Genomic DNA, 21,428 nt, shown 5'->3' on the forward strand with positions numbered 1-21,428 from the left:
TTACGAGTCCCATTTATACCGGCGCCATTTTGGGCGAGGCCGGGCAGGTCCAAGATATAGTCAAAATGTCTCCACCAACAATCGGCCAGACCAGAACCCCTTTCGGCCCTTTATGCTACAAGATGGTGTCTTCCATTCAGAAAATATTGTTGGCAGCATTTTGAAAGGAAAGATAAACAGCCGTTCTCCTAGTGAGTCTCACATTGTTACATTTAGGAAGAATGTTGAAGAGTAATATGTGGAAAATCTGAAGCCATTTTTCTACAAACTCTCAATCAGCCTAAGTCATGGGCGATCTTTGTCCACACCAGGGCAATAGTGAAGCTGCAGCAGGTGCAAAAGAGCTTCAGACAGTCTTACAAGCACTGCTTATCTAAACATTTTTTTGTATTTTTGCACAGTTTTATATTTTTTTGTTGTTTTTGATGGAGGGGAAACAACAAAAAACAGGCATTGAAAAAAGCTCAACAGTGCAGGGCGCCTTGTGCTGGTTCCGACCTATTCACACATCGGTCCACTACTGACATCACCTCATAAGCTAACGGGGCACCCCACACTGACTTTCGGCGCAGCATTGTAGGATGGCGACACCAGTGCGGCAACTTGCTGGACACCACCTCGGTGCCATCCGGATCTCGGAGCGTTCGAGTCACTGTACCGCAAGAGTGACCGGAACTCAGCTGGTCACGCCGTCTTTCGGCGCAGCATTGTAGGATGGCCACACTAGTGCAGCAATTTGCTGGACACCACCTTGGGCAACAGTGAAGCTGCAGCAGGTGCAAATAAGCTTCAGATAGTCTTACAAGCACTGCTCAGAACTCTCAACTATGGCACTCAACATCCAGGACTTGCCAATCGGATCTTGGCGCCTTGTGCTGGTTCCGACCTATTCACACATCGGTCCACTACTGACATCACCTCATAAGCCAACGGGGCACCCCACGCCGACTTTCGGCACAGCATTGTAGGATGGCCACACCAGTGCGGCAACTTGCTGGACACAACCTCGGTGCCATCCGGATCTCGGCGCGTTCGACTCACTGTACCGCAAGAGTGACCGGAACTCAGCTGGACACGCCGTCTTTCGGCGCAGCATTGTAGGATGGCCACACCAGTGCGGCAATTTGCTGGACACCACCTCGGTGCCATCCGGATCTCGGCGCGTTCGAGTCACTGTACCGCAAGAGTGACCGCAACTCAGCTGGACACGCCGTCTTTCGGCGCAGCATTGTAGGATGGCCACACCAGTGCGGCAATTTGCTGGGCACCACCTTGGTGCCATCCGGATCTCGACGCGTTGTGCTGCCTTCGGCCTATTCGCACATCGGTCCGCTACTGACGCCGCCTCACGTGCCAACGGATTTTCTACGCTTTTTGTAGCCCTATGCCGCATAACAGGTCATGTGACTTGTTTATAAAACTTTTCATTGGATCATTTTACTTTTGGTTTCCTAAAGATGGAAGGCTTGGTCATATGACCTAAAAATAACACTTTTCATTGGTTTAGATCATTCAGACTGAAGCTGGCGTCAGCATGAGAGCACCACCATCTCGTGGCTCCGTCGTGGTCATTCCGCGAGCAATCATGGCAGCCGCTCCCCACCGGAAGCCTGCGGGAGTCGGGGGCCCCCAAGACTTTTGTAGAATCTTCACGGCTGAGGGGACGCTTTTCGAGAATGGAGCCCAAGCCCTAGCAGGCAAGCGTCCGAGTTCCAAGGTGTCCCAGGGCCATTTCAGTGCACCAGGCCCAAAACCGAAGAGCCGTCCGCCATTTTAAGAGTCATGTGGCAGGCGCCTATCGCTGCACTGCAAGAGTGGGAGCAACTCAACAACATGGTGAGCGAGACGCTGTAGCCGCAAGAGCGGGCGCAACTCAGCTGGATGGCCGCCACCTGGGGAGGCCCGTTCACGCCGCCTCCCCCACGCCCCCCCCCCCCCCCCGGGCCGCCGCACGCAAATTTTCGGAGCAGCATTGTAGGATACCAAAACCAGTGCGGCAGTTTACTGGACATCACCTGGGTGCCATCAACATCTCAGCGCGTTCTGCTGCCTTGGGACTATTCGCACAACAGACCGCTACTGACGAGGCCTCCCCCCGCCCCACCCGGGACGCCCCACGCCAATTTTCGGAGCAGCATTGTAGGATCCCAAAACCAGTGCGGCACCCAGGCGACATCACCTGGGTGCCGTCCAGAACTCTGCACGTTGTGCTGCCTTGGGACTATTCGCACAAAAGACAGCTTCTGACCATTGTTGCTTTTTTGGGTGAAAAATGTTTAAATGTTTTTACAGTTTTTGTTCCGTTCATTATAGTTAAATGTTAATAAAGTTTTAAAATCTAAGTTTGTTGGAGTGCTATATATGTTTAAAAAATCGGGTAAATGGGGCCTTGAATCGGGTTATTGTCATGTGTGGGCTTTGCAAGTGTACTGCTACAAGATCGGACATTTCAAACTCAAATGCACGTTCTTTTTCTTACCTTTCCGAAGCATGGAGCGCAATAGCAGGCAGAGAAAGGGTGATGCACGTGTTGAACACTGCCTGGCCTGGCAAGTTGCTGGCAGTGCCCCCCCCGCCCGCTCCTGAAAGAGGGCACACACACACCGCCGCCCCGAGTACTTCACAAATCTTTAAAAGACCATGCGCTTGTTCATGAGGCTTAAATGGTTTATCACCCCTTCTAGAACCCCTGCATCGACCCTCTGACGTTTCCTGGAAGAATTAGCACGTAACACAATACCAAGCCCTGTCAGCTGAAACCCCCGAGAAATCATGGGGCATATTATCAAGGGGGTTTATTTCCGCTTTTTGGGCTTTAAAAGCCAAAAAAAAAAGAGATAAAATTATCTCCCTATTACCAAGCTGTCGCTAACACCAGTTAGTGACAGCTAAAAGGTGATAGCGACCATCTTGGGCCCCGCTTTGCATATCAGTGATATTTATCACTAATGACATGCAAAGTGGGCGTGCCAAGATTTTAGCGACTGGAAACAGTCCCTAACCATCGCTATCTCCTATTACCAACTTTTGGAGATATTCGCGCTAAGCGCGAATATCTCCAAAACCTAACACCTGCCCTGAGCAGTTTTAGCCATGTTATCCAATGGGAAGTGGATAACATGGCTAAGAGCATTTGCTGGATAATGCATGAATATCGCTGACTTTTCAACGATATTCATGCATTGCGGCCGTTTTTTATCGCATTTGCGATAAACCTTGCTAATAGCAAGGTTTATGTGCGATAAAATTCGCCGATGTGCGGCGATAATTTTTGTCTCTAAACAAGTTAGAGACAAAAATTATCGCTAGTTGTTGGTAATATGCCCCCGATTTTTGCTTGCAGGAATCGGGAGGCGGGAGACTAGCACTGAAATCAGTAGTCTCACGCCTGAATCGGGAGGGTTGGCATGTCTGGATACTCTACAGCTGGGGCCATAAACTACATCCGCAGGGCTAGGTGATAGCCTAGGTCCGGCCTGGACAATCGGACACAGAGGAAGAGGAGTGTCAGAGGGTGCGGTAGTGAATAGGGTGAAAGGGAGGTGTCGGGCGGGCACAGGGTGTGATTCTCAGAGAAGAGCAGCGCAGATGGGGGGAAGTATATGGCCCATGCATGAGAGAAAGAGCGGGGGTGACCAGTGCGTGGGGGAGATGCTTGCGAGGGTGGGGAGCCATGCTGAGGATCGGCGGCGTGCAGAGAGTGGCCCTGGTCAAGGCATCTAAAATGGCTGCCGTGCACGACAAAATTGTGGCATTGGACAAAAACGCAAGATGGCGCAGACAATGTTTATCAATAAGGATTCATTTATAACAAAATATTTACTCGCAGTGACAAAATGGTGGTCAACACTTCCTGATTTCCATCGAATCGAACGTTAACAAACGTCACGCAGCAAAAAAAAAAAAAAAAAGCTCACGCACAGAGCAGTTTTTAGCCATGTTATCCAATGGAAGGTGGATAACATGGCTAAGAGCATTTGCTGGATAATGCATGAATATCGCTGACTTTTCAGCGATATTCATGCATTGTGGCCGATGTGCGGCGATAATTTTTGTCTCTAAACAATTAAAACGAAGCACAAAATGGCGAATTCCCGTTTCGCTACCAGTTTGCGGCCCAGTTCGCGGCCCGTGAAGCGCTTCTACCGTGAAAAATCATTTTTTTTTTATTTTCCCCACGGGACCCTTTAATAACCCCAACAACAATCCTAGGGGGTCAAGAGGGGTATACCTTGCCCCCTTTCAATAAATTCCCCCTTCGTTTTTCACCTCTTCTTCTCTCTCGATCCTACCGAGAGATAAGATGGCGGCCGCTCCGGACTGTTTAGAATGTTGACAGACACCGGAGAGCCAATCAGCTTTCTGTTATCCAATGGAAGGTGGATAACATGGCTAAGAGCATTTGCTGGATAATGCATGAATATCGCTGACTTTTCAGCGATATTCATGCATTGTGGCCGATGTGCGGCGATAATTTTTGTCTCTAAACAATTAAAACGAAGCACAAAATGGCGAATTCCCGTTTCGCTACCAGTTTGCGGCCCAGTTCGCGGCCCGTGAAGCGCTTCTACCGTGAAAAATCATTTTTTTTTTTTTTTCCCCACGGGACCCTTTAATAACCCCAACAACAATCCTAGGGGGTCAAGAGGGGTATACCTTGCCCCCTTTCATTAAATTCCCCCTTCGTTTTTCACCTCTTCTTCTCTCTCGATCCTACCGAGAGATAAGATGGCGGCCGCTCCGGACTGTTTAGAATGTTGACAGACACCGGAGAGCCAATCAGCTTTCTGCGCGCAAAGTTCCGTTTCGCGAAAAGTAAGCGGACCGGATCGCTGCCCGGAGCGCTGTTATAGATATATATCTTGTTTTGAACGTTAATTTCTCAAAAACTACTGGAGCACATATATTGAGACCTAGCAAAGGCACATCGGGCTAACAGTCCCTACAATTTTGCCAAGTTTCGTGCAAATCCATTCAGCCGTTCGAGCTAAAAGTGAGTCCAACCGCCCTATGGAAAAATGAATGGGAAAAAAGCGTTTTGGGACCCCCCTTTTTTCTCGGCCCCCCCTTGACGAAACCCCACCAAATTTTCAGGGGCTGCTCAGAAACAAAATGTGCCATTTTCCTGAAAATTTCAGCCGATTCCGTCCACAAACGCCAAAGTTATTAGACATAGAATTTTCAAAAATCCCATAGGGAAAAAATCCTAACTATATATACCTACTGGCGATAGCCAGTAGGTAATATGTGTGTGTGTATATTACCTACTGGCGGTCGCCAGTAGGTATATATAGTTAGGATTTTTTCCCTATGGGATTTCTGAAAATTCTATGCCTAATAACTTTTGCGTTCGTGGACGGAATTGGCTGAAATTTTCAGGAAAATGGCACATTTTGTTTCTGAGCAGACCTTGAAAATTTGGGGGGGTTTTGTGGAGGGGGGGCCGAGAAAAAAGGGGGGTCCCAAAACGCCTTTTTCCCATGTTAATTTCCATAGGGCGGTTGGACTCACTTTTAGCCCGAACGGCTGAATGGATTTTCACGAAACTTGGCAAAATTGTAGGGACTGTTAGCCCGATGTGCCTTTGCTAGGTCTCAATATATGTGCTTCAGTGGATTTTGAGAAATTAACGTTTAAATCAAGATATATATCTGTAACAGCGCTCCGGGCAGCTATCCGGTTAGCGAACCTTTCGCGTAACGGAACTTTGCGATGAGAAGCTGATTGGCCCTCCGGTGTCTGTCAACATTCTAAACAGTCCGGAGCGGCCGCCATCTTGTCTCTCGGTAGGATCGAGAGACAAGAGGAGGCCAAAACAAAGGGGGAAATTACCATAAGGGGGCATAGTAGATCCTCGTTGACCCCCTAGGTTTTATGTGGAGGTTTTAAAAGGGCCTAGGAGGGTCCAAAAAAAAAAATTTTTTTTTGCGTGGTAAGCGCCAAGTTCGCGAACCGGATAGCTTTCTGGGCAGCGAACTTTATGGATAAAAGAATGAAAGACTTTTCTAATACTGTATGTTAATTGTTTGTTGTTTTTCTTGTTTTTTTTTGTTTTCTTTATTTATTTATTTTTTTTATTATGATTGTGTTTCATACTTTATTAAATTTTCTAACATTTCATTGTCAGAAATGTCATAATTTATTATAGGGTGTAATTGTTTTTCATTTTGAAGCAAGTTGTCTACTGCTTCAACACATTGTAGAAGTTCGTGGTCTCTACTGTCATCCATAAAGTCATCAAGTTTGTCTTGGCTGCTCTCCTTCAGTTCAATCGAAAATGAAACTTGCTGCTCGCCTTCCATTTTGCCTGAAATTTGGATTAAAAAAATATATATTAGTAGAGATAGGGCACTGTTGGGATTAATTTTAGATAGGCAGTTTTTATCAGTGAATTTATCTTTTGGCAGTGTATAGTATGAGAGTGGAAATAGGACTAAAAAAAAGTGTATGTGATTTAACCAAGACACTACTACTACAGAGGGATAGTGTATATGTAGCAGAAAAAGTCTACTATATTAAGTCATAGTGCACAATATATTAAATTATAACTTACCTTCACAAAGAAGTTGAAGTTTTTTGAAGCTTTTGAAATAGGAGGTACAACAAGAAGTAGTAGTCAAAATGGCTGTGTTTCCTTCTCTCCCTTTATATATATACAGGTATATAACCAATCAAATGTCAGGTAATAAAAGTAGAAAATGAAAGTAACATTTTCATTGGTTGTCAATTCCAACAATTCAGATGTGTTTTGTGAAGTAATTTACCTCACGGTACTTGGAGAGGTCTACAGGCTAAATGGCTAAATGGAATTTCAATGAAATTTGTGAGAATGGAAGGGATTGTTATGTAGTATGAGCTAATCTATATTTGGTGAGAGTGTTTCTAGTCGTTATTCTGTAAATTACTTTCCCGCCTTTTTTTAGGACCGCTTTCCGGGAAGCTGCCCGGTTAGCGAACCTTAAGCGTCACGGGAGTCCACCATTTTGTGTTTCGTTCGCATTAAGATACAAGATGGAGGGCAAATAATGTTTAGAATGGGTAGAAGGGGTCATGGTAGACTTATCTTGACCCCCTAGGTTTTCTGAGCGTGGCTGAGGAGGCTTATATGTGCGGAAAAAAATTTTTTTTTAAAAAAATTCCGCGAGGTTAGCTTTCGGTTAGCGAACCGGGTAGCGCTCCGGGGAGCGAATTTTGTGGAAAATTAGTGAAAAAAGTTAGAGAAAAATAATAATTGTGAGTGATCAGATGTAGGGTAGCTCTGAGAAGAGCTTTTGGGTTTATGGTACATTTAGGTACTTATAAGTAGGTACCAATGCAGAGTCTTAAATTCAGAATGAAAATTCTGTTGCCCTCATCTGAGAAGTGAACTCCATCTCCTCTGTAGATATCTTGCATGTAGTAACGCAAGTTATTGTTGTACAGAGAGCCCATTCCATGGTCTCTCATGTAAGCTGAAACAGATTTGTTTACATGCTTCCTCGCTTTCTCAATTTGTGGACAAAATTGGTTGGACCACCTCCATTTCTGTCTTTGGCATATATTGGAATATACCAAGGCAGTTTGAGGAAAAAGTGCCATTAATTGCTCCAAGGTGTCCTTTAAAAGCATTTCCAGACCTACCCCTGTCAAAGTGCCCAAATCATTACCTCCACAGTGCACTATTAACAGGTCAGGTTTTGGCAAATGCATAAAGGTTTTCACCAATGGTATCAATTGGTGACATTTTAATCCTCTTTGGCCCAACCACTTAATTTCCACATCTTGTAAATTGAGGTTGTGTAAATTTCTGCTCTCAGCATACCTTTGAGCCCAGTGGATGTAACTATGTCCAACAATCCAGACGTTAAACATGGTGGAAGAAGGTTGTTCTGCAGTCAGATGAAGTGTGGTAATGAAAGGGCAGTTGAAACAGTAGGAGTTTCTAAAGAAAAAAAACTGTGGATTTACAATGCTAATGATTCATTAGCAGTGATTGGTGCATTTCCATTTCTGAAAACAGAAAGTTAGGGTGCATGGATGTGTTCTTTGAAAGATGTAATTTGAATGGTCAAGGAAGAAACATTTAATGAAAGATTGCACTGGATACGCAGGTGCACTGAGAGTTCAGAGTTCAATTGAAACATTGTTGTGTGAATTTGCAAACATGAGAGGTCTTCCAGGAGGTGGTTGCTATGGAAACAAGGCAGACAGGGCAGAGGGGGGAAGGGTTTTGATTTGAAAAAAGTGAGGGAAGAGGTATGATTGGCTAATATGAGAGATATGTGAAAAGAATATCTGTATTTCTGTGCTTTCAATAGCTGCAGCCTTTGGAGTGCATCCTTTTTCTTCTGCTGAAGACAATTTGGTGTATTTCTGAGACTGTTTTCAAAACTCAAAAAATATTTGCTAAGGTGAGAAAAGATTTATTTAATTTAGATAGAGAATAGTATGATTTAAGGAGAAAATGATGAAGAAAGCTGTGTTTTTAAAATGTGGTTTTGTCTCTAGTGATATACTAATAGAATTAGTTTCAAAGAGAAATTATAATTGCATATTTGGTGTAACATTCTGGCATGCAGTTACACAAGATATTGTAATACATGGAGGCCATTTCATGGTCTGTTATGTAAGCTGAAACAGATATGTTGCTTTTAAAAACGATTTAAGAAATCAATTACATTTCTAGATATGTACTGCTAGAGCTTCATAGGTTGTTTTGGGCCATATTTATAAGGTATTTGAGTGTCTAAGATGTTGTGTTCGCCTTTTAAAATGTAAAGTGTTCCTCATGGGACAAGTGTCTTGTAAATACGCTCCCACTTGTGCTTGGCAAATTTAGATTTTGATTATGGGAGTTACCTAGCCATGTTAATAGTGTCCCAAAAATGGTGCTAGGGCATTCCAGAAAACACTTTCATGTGTCTCAAGGACATTTTTAGTCATTTCTTCATGAATGCAGGTATACAATTGATTTATATGCTGTGTTTAAAAACGAATTTTGAAATGAATTAAATTTCAGGATATGTACTGTTAGAGCTTCATAGGTTGTTTGGGGTCATATTTAGAAGGCATTTTAGTGTCTTTGAAGTTATTTTTCCCTTTTTAAATGGAAAGCGTTCCTCATGGGGCCCTGAGCAGTTCTTAGCCATGTTATTTAATAGGAAGTGGATAACATGGCTAAGAGCATTTGCTGGGAAATGCATGAATATCGCTGATTTTTCTGCTATATTCATGCATTGTGGCCGTTTTTTTTCACATTGTTCATAGGTTGTTTGGGTTCATATTTAGAAGGCATTTTAGTGTCTTTGATGTTATTTTTCCCTTTTTAAATGGAAAGCGTTCCTCATGGGGCCCTGAGCAGTTCTTAGCCATGTTATTTAATAGGAAGTGGATCACATGGCTAAGAGCATTTGCTGGAAAATGCATGAATATCGCTGATTTTTCTGCTATATTCATGCATTGTGGCCGTTTTTTTCACATTGCTTCATAGGTTGTTTGGGTTCATATTTAGAAGGTATTTTAGTGTCTTTGATGTTATTTTTCCCTTTTTAAATGGAAAGCGTTCCTCATGGGGCCCTGAGCAGTTCTTAGCCATGTTATTTAATTGGAAGTGGATAACATGGCTAAGAGCATTTGCTGGAAAATGCATGAATATCGCTGATTTTTCTGCTATATTCATGCATTGCGGCAGTTTTTTTTCACATTGCTTCATAGGTTGTTTGGGTTCATATTTAGAAGGCATTTTAGTGTCTTTGATGTTATTTTTCCCTTTTTAAATGGAAAGCGTTCCTCATGGTGCCCTGAGCAGTTCTTAGCCATGTTATTTAATAGGAAGTGGATAACATGGCTAAGAGCATTTGTTGGAAAATGCATGAATATCGCTGATTTTTCTGCGTTATTCATGCATTGCAGGCCTTTTTTTATCACATTTGCAAGCATTTCTTAGCCATGTTATCCAATGGGAGGTGGATAACATGGCTAAGAGCATTTGCTTCAAAGGTTGTTTGGGGTTATATACCATTTTTGGGAAATTATTAACATGCCTATCTAACTCCCATAATCAAAATCTAAATTTGCCAACCGCAGGTGGGAGCGTATTTACAATAAATTTGCACCATGAAGAATGTAAAATAGCATACTAGATACTCAAATAACTTATAAATATGATCCAAAACATCTTATGAAGCACTAGTAGTGCATATTTCCAGAAATGTATTGGTTTTCATTTAATGATTTACTTCATTGGTAGGCCTTCACATGTTTTTTTACCTTGGTTTTTTTTCAGTGAAAATCTTATCTGCAACCATGTGTTGGCCTCACCTCAAATAAACAAAACAGGTGATGGACTGAATGTGGATCAATGACACACATTCACCCCAGTCCAAAGATCTGGGCCTAAACAAACCTTTAGATAGGCTACATCTTATCGTCATCCTGAATTAATGATTTAAAATATTAGGGAGTGATTTATGAGTGTTGTATGCCTGTTTTGTACCATTGAGTGTCATTTTTGTGATGCAGTGCTGGTGGAAAATATTTGCTATGTTAAATAATTAGTACAGCATTAAGTTTTAGATGACTGTTATTTATTTACTGTTTGGTAATAGTGGTTAATAACATTTTATATTATATTTTTTCACAGATTCAACTGCAGATTCTTTCATAGTTTGGAAAATGCCTTCCAGAAGTCGAATACGAAAGGCTAGAAAACGTCAAAGACAGCAGGATGATGTTTTATTGCAGCAGTCCTCTTCCCCAAATACTTGTCAAAACACCAAGAAAGGTCCGGGTAAGAGCACGAAATCATTCTTAAGAAATATTTGTAGTAAAAAAAATTTTGCTCAAAAAAATGTGTCTCTTAACAAAAAGAGAAGTAATTTAAATGGAAAGGAGAGACCCATCACAAATGTTACTGGTAGAGGAAGAGATAACTCTGTGCATGATAGTAGAAGGAAACAACAGTTTAGGGACATTCGACAACGAATGTTCCGTAATAGGATATTAGTTAATTTATTGAAAAATATTAAAAAGAAAGGCCAACAGAAAGCGGCATTTTATAGGAAGAAGAAAAATGTAGAGAAAATTATTGATCATGCTTTTGAAATCAAGCGAAAGTTGTTTATTTTGGTAATCAATAGAATTAGGAAACTAAGCAAGGTAATTTCTGATTTCAAAACAAAAAGTAGATGGAAGAGAGTAGTAAATCGTACTAACTTTTGTGAAGTTTTTTCTGGAGAATGGATGCATAGTTCAAGTTCTGAGGCATTTTTTAATGAGGAGACTTATTTTCAGGATAATGATTTGGTGCATGCAGTTGACATCAGTGGTCGAGCTTATGAAGTGAAGGATGGTTGTCCAGTTGAAAAAGAACTACTTGTGACAACAGAGACAGAAGAGGCGCTAAGTGATGAGGTTTTAGGAAGACGTCCTAAGGGTCCTGTGTACATTTGGAAGTGTAGTTCTATTTGCAGTGTGCGACAGGTTTCCATCAATTTGCTATGTGATTTTATACGGACATTTAATAAGAAAAGTTTGAAGCAGAAAATGAAGTTGTTGCAAGATTTAGATCCTTGCAGAGTGAGACAAATGACAGGTTTGCGTGGTCATTCACTGGCTTGTCTTTCCAGGAGAGTATGCCAGAGTGTTTTTCATCATTTCAGGATGCTAGCAGTGCATCATAATAAAGTGAGAAAATTAGTGAGAATGTTGTATTATGCTAAGAGTCCAGCAATTATGCTTAAACAGTTATGTGCTGCTCTTTTGCATGGTTCTGAAATAGATGTGAAGAATCTTTGTGAAGAAATTGAGTTTTGTTACTTTGGTAGTAAAGATGAGAATGTTCAAATTGACCCTGAAGTAGAGGGTAATGTGGAAGATAATGTACAGGTTTCCAGTACAGATAATTTTCAGAAGGAAATTGCCACGTTTCAGATGAAATCAAGTGAGAGGCCTAATTTCACTTGTGTATGTTGTCGACGCACTTATTATAAGAATCAGACTAAGGTAGTGGATTTATATGCAAAAAGTGAAAGGGAAAATAATAGTGAATGGAAGGATTTAGCCACATACTTGATGGTAGAAAATTATTTTGATTTGGGATCGGATCAACGTGTGTGTACTTATTGTTGTAATAAATTAAACCAAAACCAGATGCCTGCTAGGGCAGTTCATAATAATCTGGAATTGGTTGAGATTCCTTCTGAATTGAAGGATTTAAATACTTATGAATCTATTTTGATTCAAAGTATCCATCCCTTTCAGGCTATTGTAAGAATGGAGCCAAAGACAGGGAAATTGCCTCCAGCAGATTTACAGAGAGGATTAAAGGGAAGAGTTGTTTATTTGCCTCTAGATTTGAACAAAAACATTAACACAATTGGAATAGAAAAAGTGGAAGAGGAACCTCTGGTTATCTTGGTTAATGGGGTTCCGACAAAGAATAAGAAAATATGGCAAGATTTAGTGGATGTTAGGAAAGTCAAAAAGGCAACAGTGTATTTGAAGAAAAATAATAAGTACTATAAGAATGTATATGTTGCAGAAGAGGAAGTAAGTGATGAAGAGGATAGCGATTTGTGTGCTGGCCAAATTGAGAAAGTAGAGGCCTCTAAAAGTGAAGAAATATATGAACATTATAGTGTTCATCCTTTGCATTCCAAGGAAGTGATGGGGAATGCTATTGAGTTGTTTCAAATGAAACAAGCCAAAGGGAGTCCCATTAGTGTTTGGGAGGAAAGTTTGGAAGCTCGGTGTTTCCCACAGCTATTTCCCACAGGTCAAGGAGGAAGATATGATGAGCGACCTCGTGAAATTCCTGCGTCTGAATACCGGACTTTACGATTGTATGCAGAAGATCCTAGGTTTCGGCAATGCATTCCCTATTTGTTTCATCTCCTGTTTGAAAGCGATCTGTCTGGACTGTCATATGCAGTGAACCACATCTTAAAAAGTGGTATACAGATGCGAAACATCTCGGCAAGTGACTTTATGCATAAAGTCAATGTCCAAGACAGTATTTTGGATTCTCACTTAATTAATCTCATGGCGTGTCAGCGTGGTACTAATGAGTACTGGTACCGTCGTCATGGTGACTTAAAATGTATGCTGAGGAACTTAGGAACTCCGACATGGTTCCTCACTCTGAGCTGTGCCGAGTATGGCTGGGATGACTTACTTGAATTTCTACGAGAGGCAAATGGAAATATTGAAAACATTGAATTCAAGACACCTGGAGAACTGTGTTCTTTGGATCCTGTGAATGTATGCAGGTACTTCAATCATAGATTTGAAGCTATGATGTCTTTCATCACAAATAAAAAGAATCCACCTCTTGGAGAGGTGTTGGATTTCTTCTGGAGAAAGGAGTACCAAGCAAGAGGTGCCCCTCATATACATATGTTGCTGTGGATCAAGGATGCACCTAAATTTGGAACAGATCCGGATGACTTAGTGATGAATTTCATCGAACAGTATTCTACGTGTGCTGTTCCAAACGCAACGGAGAAGAAAAGTCTAAGAGAACAAGTTCTACGTTTCCAAAGCCATCGTTGTGGAAAGTACTGTCGTCGTAAATTCAGAAACAAGGACAAGTTCTACACCAAATGTCGTTTCAACTTTCCACGACCGGTGATTTCTAAAGGAAGAGTGAACAGTTTGATGTCTTCGCTGCGACATAATGTGACGAGGAAATCACCCAAGAATACATACAATTTGAAAAGGAACGAAGAGTCCAAGTACATCAATGACTACAACCCAGTGATTTTGTCCATGTGGAATGCCAACATGGATATACAGTTTGTGGCTGACAACTGTATGGCTGTGGCTCGGTATGTGACATCTTACATCACCAAAAAAGAAAAGACCGAACTGAAGGATATGTGGGAGGACATTTCCCATGAAAAGAGCCTCAGCAAGAAGTTGTACAGTTTCAGTCTGAAGATGTTGTCGCATCGAGAAATCGGAGCTTACGAATGTTCTGATCGATTGTCTTCAGCAAGTCTCTATGCCAAATCCAGGAGTCTCGTTTGGGCGAGTCTTGGTCTTGCTGCAACGCGAAATCGAGTTCTAAAACCTGTTCGGGAAATTGAGTATTTGGCAGAAAAGGAACCAAACAGTACCGACATTTTGAAGACCAACATGTTGGATACATATTATCCAAATCGAAGCAGTCACCTTGAGAATATTTGTCTATATGAGGTTCTCCAAAATTATATATTCAAGAGGAACATCAAAGAAGATATTGAGAAAGGAGTGTATGCTGTAATTGGAAGTGAGGGATGCCTGGTCAAGCAAAGAAAATGCCAATTAGTAAACCATCGAAAATTAAGTGGCGAATCTCCAGAAAAAAAGGAGTTTTTCTATTTAGCACTTTTGCAACTTTTCAAGCCTTGGCGTGCAGAAGAGGAACTGCTTGGAGATTTCCTCTGTTACGAAGACTCTTTCAATGCAGCCAAGGAGTCCATAGAATGTCCTGCTTTTTCTAAATATCAAGAAATGCTAACTTTGGAAATTGAGCAGGAAGCAACGATTGCAGCCGAGATTGCCAGAGACAGTTCTCAGGACAGTCAGAGTTCTGTTTCATTGAGTCAAGATCCACTTGGAGGACCTATTATCGAAAATGAAGCTGCCACTGCTATGAATGAAGTAGAAAGAGCCATGGCACATGCTCAGGAGGATTCAGTTAACTTACAAGACTTGGAAAAACAACTCAACGTTGAGCAGAGGAAAATATATGATGAAGTTACCAAGGAAATTGAGCACGGATTAAGTCATGAGAAGAAAGAGTGCTCGTGTACGTCGTTGAAGCCTGTCCGACTGTACGTGAGTGGAGAAGCGGGAACTGGAAAAAGTTTCCTCATTAAAGCAATCTCTTGTTATTTGCAGGAAAGGACTGAGTCATCGCTGTCTTGTGTTGTCACCGCTCCTACTGGACTGGCAGCACATAATATTAAAGGTATTACTTTGCATCGTCTATTGATGCTGCCGGTGGAGCATGACAACAAATTACAATACAACAAGTTATCTGGAGATGCTTGCTGTGAAGTTTCAAGAGTTTTGAGGAAAATGAAACTACTTATCATTGACGAAGTAAGCATGGTTTCCAATGTCATGCTTGCCTTTGTGCATTTGAGAATGCAAGAAGTACTTAAAACTGAATATGATGTCTTATTTGGTGGGAAACACATTATTGTTTTCGGAGATCTTCTACAGCTGACACCAGTAAAAGGTCAACCTGTGTTCAAAATACTCACGCATGAAGATACCAGGAAGTGCCTAGGGAGCATTGGCAACGTCAATATATGGTTAAACTTCAATTATGCAGAACTGCATCAAAATATGCGTCAGGCAAAGGATGAAGATTACAAGAATATTCTACAAGATATTAGAATTGGAAAAGTGACCGAGCATGGGAAAGAAGCTTTAAATGCACGGTTACTGTCAAATTTGTATCCCAAACAAGATATTGTGCCTGAGAATATTTTTCAGAAAATTACTGAGAAGAAATCCGGGATATGTCTCATGCCAACTCTTGCAGAATGTGCCATCTTCAACAACAAAATGTTGAATTTAGAAAAGCAAGAGATTGTGAAACTTGAAGCTATCGACAAATTAGAGCATATGGGATCAACAATTATTTTGTCAGACAATTTGAAATCAAAATTGGATTCATTAGAGAAGACTATATCTAAAACAGCGGGTTTTGAAAAGACTTTGAATGTGTGTTTAAATTGCCGAATTATTTTGAGAAGGAATTTACATGTAGAAAGAGGTCTGGTAAATGGATCAATGGGTAATGTTGTTGATTTTGAGAAATACAGAAATAGAGATGGAATAGAATTTTTAAAAATTAAATTTGATGGCATTGAGGAAGTACAGCAAATTGGTCGTTGTTCTGCTAGGTTTTTGCTTGTTAAAGATTTATATGTTCGCCGTAAACAGTTTCCTGTTTGCTTGGCATATGCGGTGACAATCCATAAATCGCAAGGTTTAAGTGTAGACTGTGCATTGGTGAATATTGGCAGTTCTGTGTTCAAGGAGGGTATGGCATATGTGGCATTGTCACGAGTTAGAACTTTATCGGGATTGTACTTGATTGACTGTGATGTCACAAACATTTGTGCGGATCTAGATTGTGTTAAGGAATACAATAGGTTAAGAAGAGAGTATGCGCCACATTTGCCTCAATATCCTTTGTTTGAGAAACGTGTGGTAGGCCGCAAACGTAGAAATAGCAGTAATAGTAGGGAGGTTGTTGCAAAAAGACTAAAAGTCAATGAACCGAAAATTGTTAGCAGAAAGAAAGTGGATTCTGTTGAAGATGTTGTCGGTTTTCAATTTGAAAACAGTTCTGGTGTCAACTGCTATGCAAATGTAGTGGTTAATGTTCTCTTTTCACTAGAGAGTTTAAAAGAACAGATTCTGTTGAATTCTGAACAAATTTTATGCTGTTTGTTGAATTCTGTTTTCGAGAAATGTAGCAGTGATCGAACAAAAGTAGAAAGTGTGTCTGAAGTTCGTTATCTGTTAGATGAATGTTCAGGTCAAACAGACTTCTCTGAAAATAATCAGCAAGATTGTCAGGAGTTTTTAATGTATATGCTTGATATATTGCAAGTTGAGGGTGTAGATGTAGATCACCTGTTTGGGCTTTCTTATCAATGGCAGCATGACTGCGAGAACTGTATGGTATCAAGTACTACTAGTGTAGACTCAGAAAGATTTATATATTTAACTTTGCCAGACAGTAAATCAGTCTCCTTTAATAAGCTAGTAAATGCAGCGGATCACAACATGGAGTGTAGCCAATGTAAATGTGATATGATGTCAACATTATTTATACGTAGATATGGCCAGTATGTCATTTTAATGATGCAACGATGTAGGCCTGATGGAACAAAATTGTCAACTTTAATAAAAAATTTTGTGGCTTCTCAGCTGTCAATATCAGGGAGGACTTTTGTTACTGTAGCAATTATCTATCACGATGGTCCATCAACAACATCAGGACATTATACAGCTTACTTAAAGTCTGGAAACGGCTGGTCATTCTGTAATGATTCTGTTGTAACGTTCAAAAAAAAATTGCCGTTTGACCTTAAAAATTCTTACCTGGTGTTTTTAAAACCAAAATTTTAAGTAGAGGGAATGTAAGTCTGCAATGCTGTCTCGATTAAAAATTCAACTATATAAACCTAATGCAAGTAAGTCTGCTTCATAGTAAGCAGTATCAGTGTCATAGGAAAAGGAGAACATGACTGACAAAGAAGAGTAAGATATTAGTAGTCCAGGATTGTGAAAATAATCTCAAATATTTTATTTTTGAAAGTTGCGAAAATAGAAAATGTCGGGATTTGATTGGAAGAATTACAAGATTTGCGAATCGCGGCAACATGATTTGGCCTAGTGGAAACATGTGATATAATGAGAGAAGTTTTTTTTCTATGTAACATATTTCACGTATCGATGGAGGTTTTCTTTCAGAAAGTGGCGGGCTGAAAATATTTAAAGCACAACAGAGTGGATGCTGTTTATAGGAGATCCTTCGACGTCATTGAAAGTAAGTTAATTTTAAGAAGTTTTGAAATCAGATTTCTTAGGTTGTATGGGTTTTTTAAACACAGTCATTTTGATTGTGTTTTTTTTTCCCCGCTGTTACATGATGAATACCTTCAAGTCACTGATTTAAGTGAAATTTGATACATTCTGAGAACAGCAAAAATAAACCATTTAACATGTATAATTAATGTTATGCTTTTTGTCCTTATGATATACATTTAGAAATGTGTGGTACATATGGGTAAGGTGAGTTCTGTAAATATCAATTTTAATGCTTAGAGTGCTGTACTTCTGGGTAGTGTTTTTTTTTTATAAAAAAAAGAGGCCTCACCTCAAAGAAAGCTCTTGAAAGCACACATCTTATTTGCATCCTAAAACAATCATTTACAATGTTAGACACAATTTTATTATGACTTTACATCTTTTTTGCGCTGCTATTGCATCACTATTGTGAGACATTAGCAGTGCAAGAAAAACATCATGTTTCAAAATAGGCCTCAGTTCAGCAATATCAAGATACAGTTTCTTTCGAATATATATCTTTAGGATTGTGTAGGGAACGTAGAGAAGCAGAGACTTCTGTAAATGTCAAAGTTGTTGAAAAACTGTTTGTTTTTGAACCTTTTCCCTTGTCTTTTCTAATTTTTAAATACATGTTTTAATATTTTTTGAAATGTTTGTTCTTTGTTTTACAGATTGAAAGTATGAAAAAATATTTAAAAAAGGTAACAAGAATTATAAGGTAAATGTTTTCCACTCTTTTTACCCGCAATGCACTGCTGATGATGTCATTGACAGTATCTCTCATTTACTCTCTCTAGCTGTCTTTCTTTTTACATTATTCTCTGTTTACTTCCCTTATACTAACTCTTCTTTTTTTTTAAAAAAATATTTTTTTTAGTTCGCTTAAAGTTCGCGAACCGGTCAGCGAACTTGAAGCGAACCAAAAGAAATAGAGCTTGCCAGAGTGATAAACATTCTAGCAATTTTGTTTGAAAGGGGAGGTAGTTCTGAAAAGAACTGTTTTTTTTTGTTTTTGTTGTTTTATGTTTTTTTTGTAATTTTTTGAACATTTTTTGATTTTTTTGTATTTTTAGAACTGTTTTATGTTTTTTTTGTGTTTTTTAAGGAGGGGAGACAACAAAAAACAGGCTTTCAAAACGGCTCAACTGGAGCAAAAAAAAAGAAAATTACTTTTTGGGTGCATTAGGGCACTTATGATTTTCATATGCAATGTTCATGAGGTTGACACTCATGTTGCCATATGACAGCATAGCACCACAGTAAATACAAGACACCTTCATGTGCTGGAAGTTACGTTGGATGTTTGGCACAGTCTCTTGTGCCTCTCTTCCCGTCAAAGACAATGTGGATGTAGATCTTGCCACAGGAGTTGCCGTCGGATTGTCTTCAAGATCCCTCAACTCAGCCCGGCTGTAGTTCAAGGGATGCCACCTGCTCATGTGACGGTGCATTGTATAGTTCCCCATACTGTACTTCTTTTCTGTGCCTCTCGACAATCTGTGGTCACAGATGAGGCAGGTGGCATATTTTGCATTCACTTTCTTGGTTCCAGGAGGGATGGTGAAAAACTGCCAGATGAAACTGGTTTTTCGTTTAGAAACCCGGGGCAACTCATCAACAAATTGTTGTCCCTCTCTCTCCTCTTCTTCTTCTTCCTCATCTTCCTCCTCTCTGTTAGTCATAATTTGACTGGGTGGTCCTCTCTTCTTATGGGGAGGTGGAGGTGGTGGTGGGGGTGCACCAGCTGCAGCAACAATGGAAGCCATTGTGGATCTTCAGATAAATGGTCTTTCTCTCACCAAGATGAAAGTCAGAGTGAGGAAATAAGGAGGGGTTTACTTGATTTGGGGAAAACAAAAGTTCTGAGCCAATGAAAAGTGTTATTTTTAGGTCACATGACCTAGTCATACATCATTTGGAAACCAAAAGTGAAATGAACCAATGAGAAGTTTGATAAACAAGTCACATGACCTGTTCCGCTTACGTTACGCGGCGCGCGCCGCGTCCCAGATCGCTTCCGGTTCGCGGTCCGGAGCACTTCCGGGAGCGCTAACGCGGCGCGTCATTAGACGCATTACGCGATAACGTGATACGTCGCGCTTCCGCGGCGCGTCACTGTTCCGCTAACGTAACGTTGACCGGTTCGCGGACTAGATCGCGGCATCAAGATGAGCTAACGGAAAGCTTCCCGGTTCGCGAACTAGAAGCGAAGAAAAAAAATATTAAAAAAAAAATTATCAATAAACATCTAAATATATTTTGGGATTTAAAGAATAATACATTTTACAGCTACAGATGTTAGCTTTTAAAAAACCAATGAAATTCACTGAAAAAACCATAGGTTATAGACCATATATAGTTAGAAATTTGCATTTAAAAAACCATTGAAATTCAATGAAAAAACCATAGGTTATAGACCATATATAGTTAGGAATTCGCATTTACAAAACCTTATTTTACTCGCATAAAACCATTGAAATTCCATATATAGTTAGTTGCGCTAACTATATATCGCGCACCCGCAATCCACTGCTGATGATGTCACATATTACATCATTCATGACATGGTCAGTGACATCACTGATGACATCACTGATGACATCTCAAATGACATCACTGATGACAACATCCAGTGACTGTATGTTTCTGTGAAGTTAAAATATGTCTTACATATTGAAGAATGAGTGGATGTATAAGTGTCTGGATGAAGGATTTAGTAGGTGCATGACTGACTGTATGAGTGAGTGATTAAATGTGTCTCACTGAGTGCATGGGTTAGTGACTAAACTGTCTTAATTTGTGCATCATTATGTCTGTTGTTCTGTAAACTGTTGCATGTGTTGATAAGTAGCTATATGAGTAACTATATGGGTTATTGATTGGTTACCTTAGTATTTGTATGGGAGACTGAGTGTGTGTGTGGGTGGCTGGGAGGTGTATGACTCTGTGCATAGATGTGTGAGCAGTTGATTCACTAGAGGTATGGTTTCAAAAGTGCATGTGGTAACAGCTGTATGGGCGGTTGACTGTGTGCATGAGTGTATTGGTGAGTGAATGGATATCTCAGTGCTACATGTCAAAGTAAGTACATATGTAAAACACAGTACATGTGAGAGTTGACATATATAAATAACTGTGCATAAGAGCCAGTGAATGTGTGAGTGGCTGTATGGATCATTGTGAACTTGTATCAGGGATTGTATAAGAGAGTAAATATGTGTTAGTATATGTTTGAATAAGTAAAGTTTGTATAACTGTATAGTTGAGGAAATGGAGGTGTGATTGATTCTTTGCATGACTGACTAGGTGTGTGAGTAACTCCATGGATGAGTGACAGTCTGTGAGTGTCTGTTTACACTGATTGTATCTAAGGTTATATTAGAGTCTGAAGAGGTTCATCGTATTATCACATGAATGATATCATCAGTGATGTGATCAGTAATGTCAAATGAGATGTCATCAGTGATGTCATCAGTGATGTCATTTGAGATGTCATCAGTGATGTCATCAGTGATGTCACTGACCATGTCATGAATGATGTAATATGTGACATCATCAGCAGTGGATTGCGGGTGCGCGATATATAGTTAGCGCAACTAACTATATATGGAATTTCAATGGTTTTATGCGAGTAAAATAAGGTTTTGTAAATGCGAATTCCTAACTATATATGGTCTATAACCTATGGTTTTTTCATTGAATATATATATATATATATATATATATATATATATATATATATATATATATATATATATATATATATATATATATATATATATATATATATATATATATATATATATATATATATATATTTCTGATCCCTTGCAGGACGCCCAGTATGTTTGCTTGAGTCTTATTTCATA

Source organism: Lissotriton vulgaris, chromosome 10 (assembly GCF_964263255.1).
Source record: "Lissotriton vulgaris chromosome 10, aLisVul1.2, whole genome shotgun sequence".
Taxonomy (NCBI): domain Eukaryota; kingdom Metazoa; phylum Chordata; class Amphibia; order Caudata; family Salamandridae; genus Lissotriton; species Lissotriton vulgaris.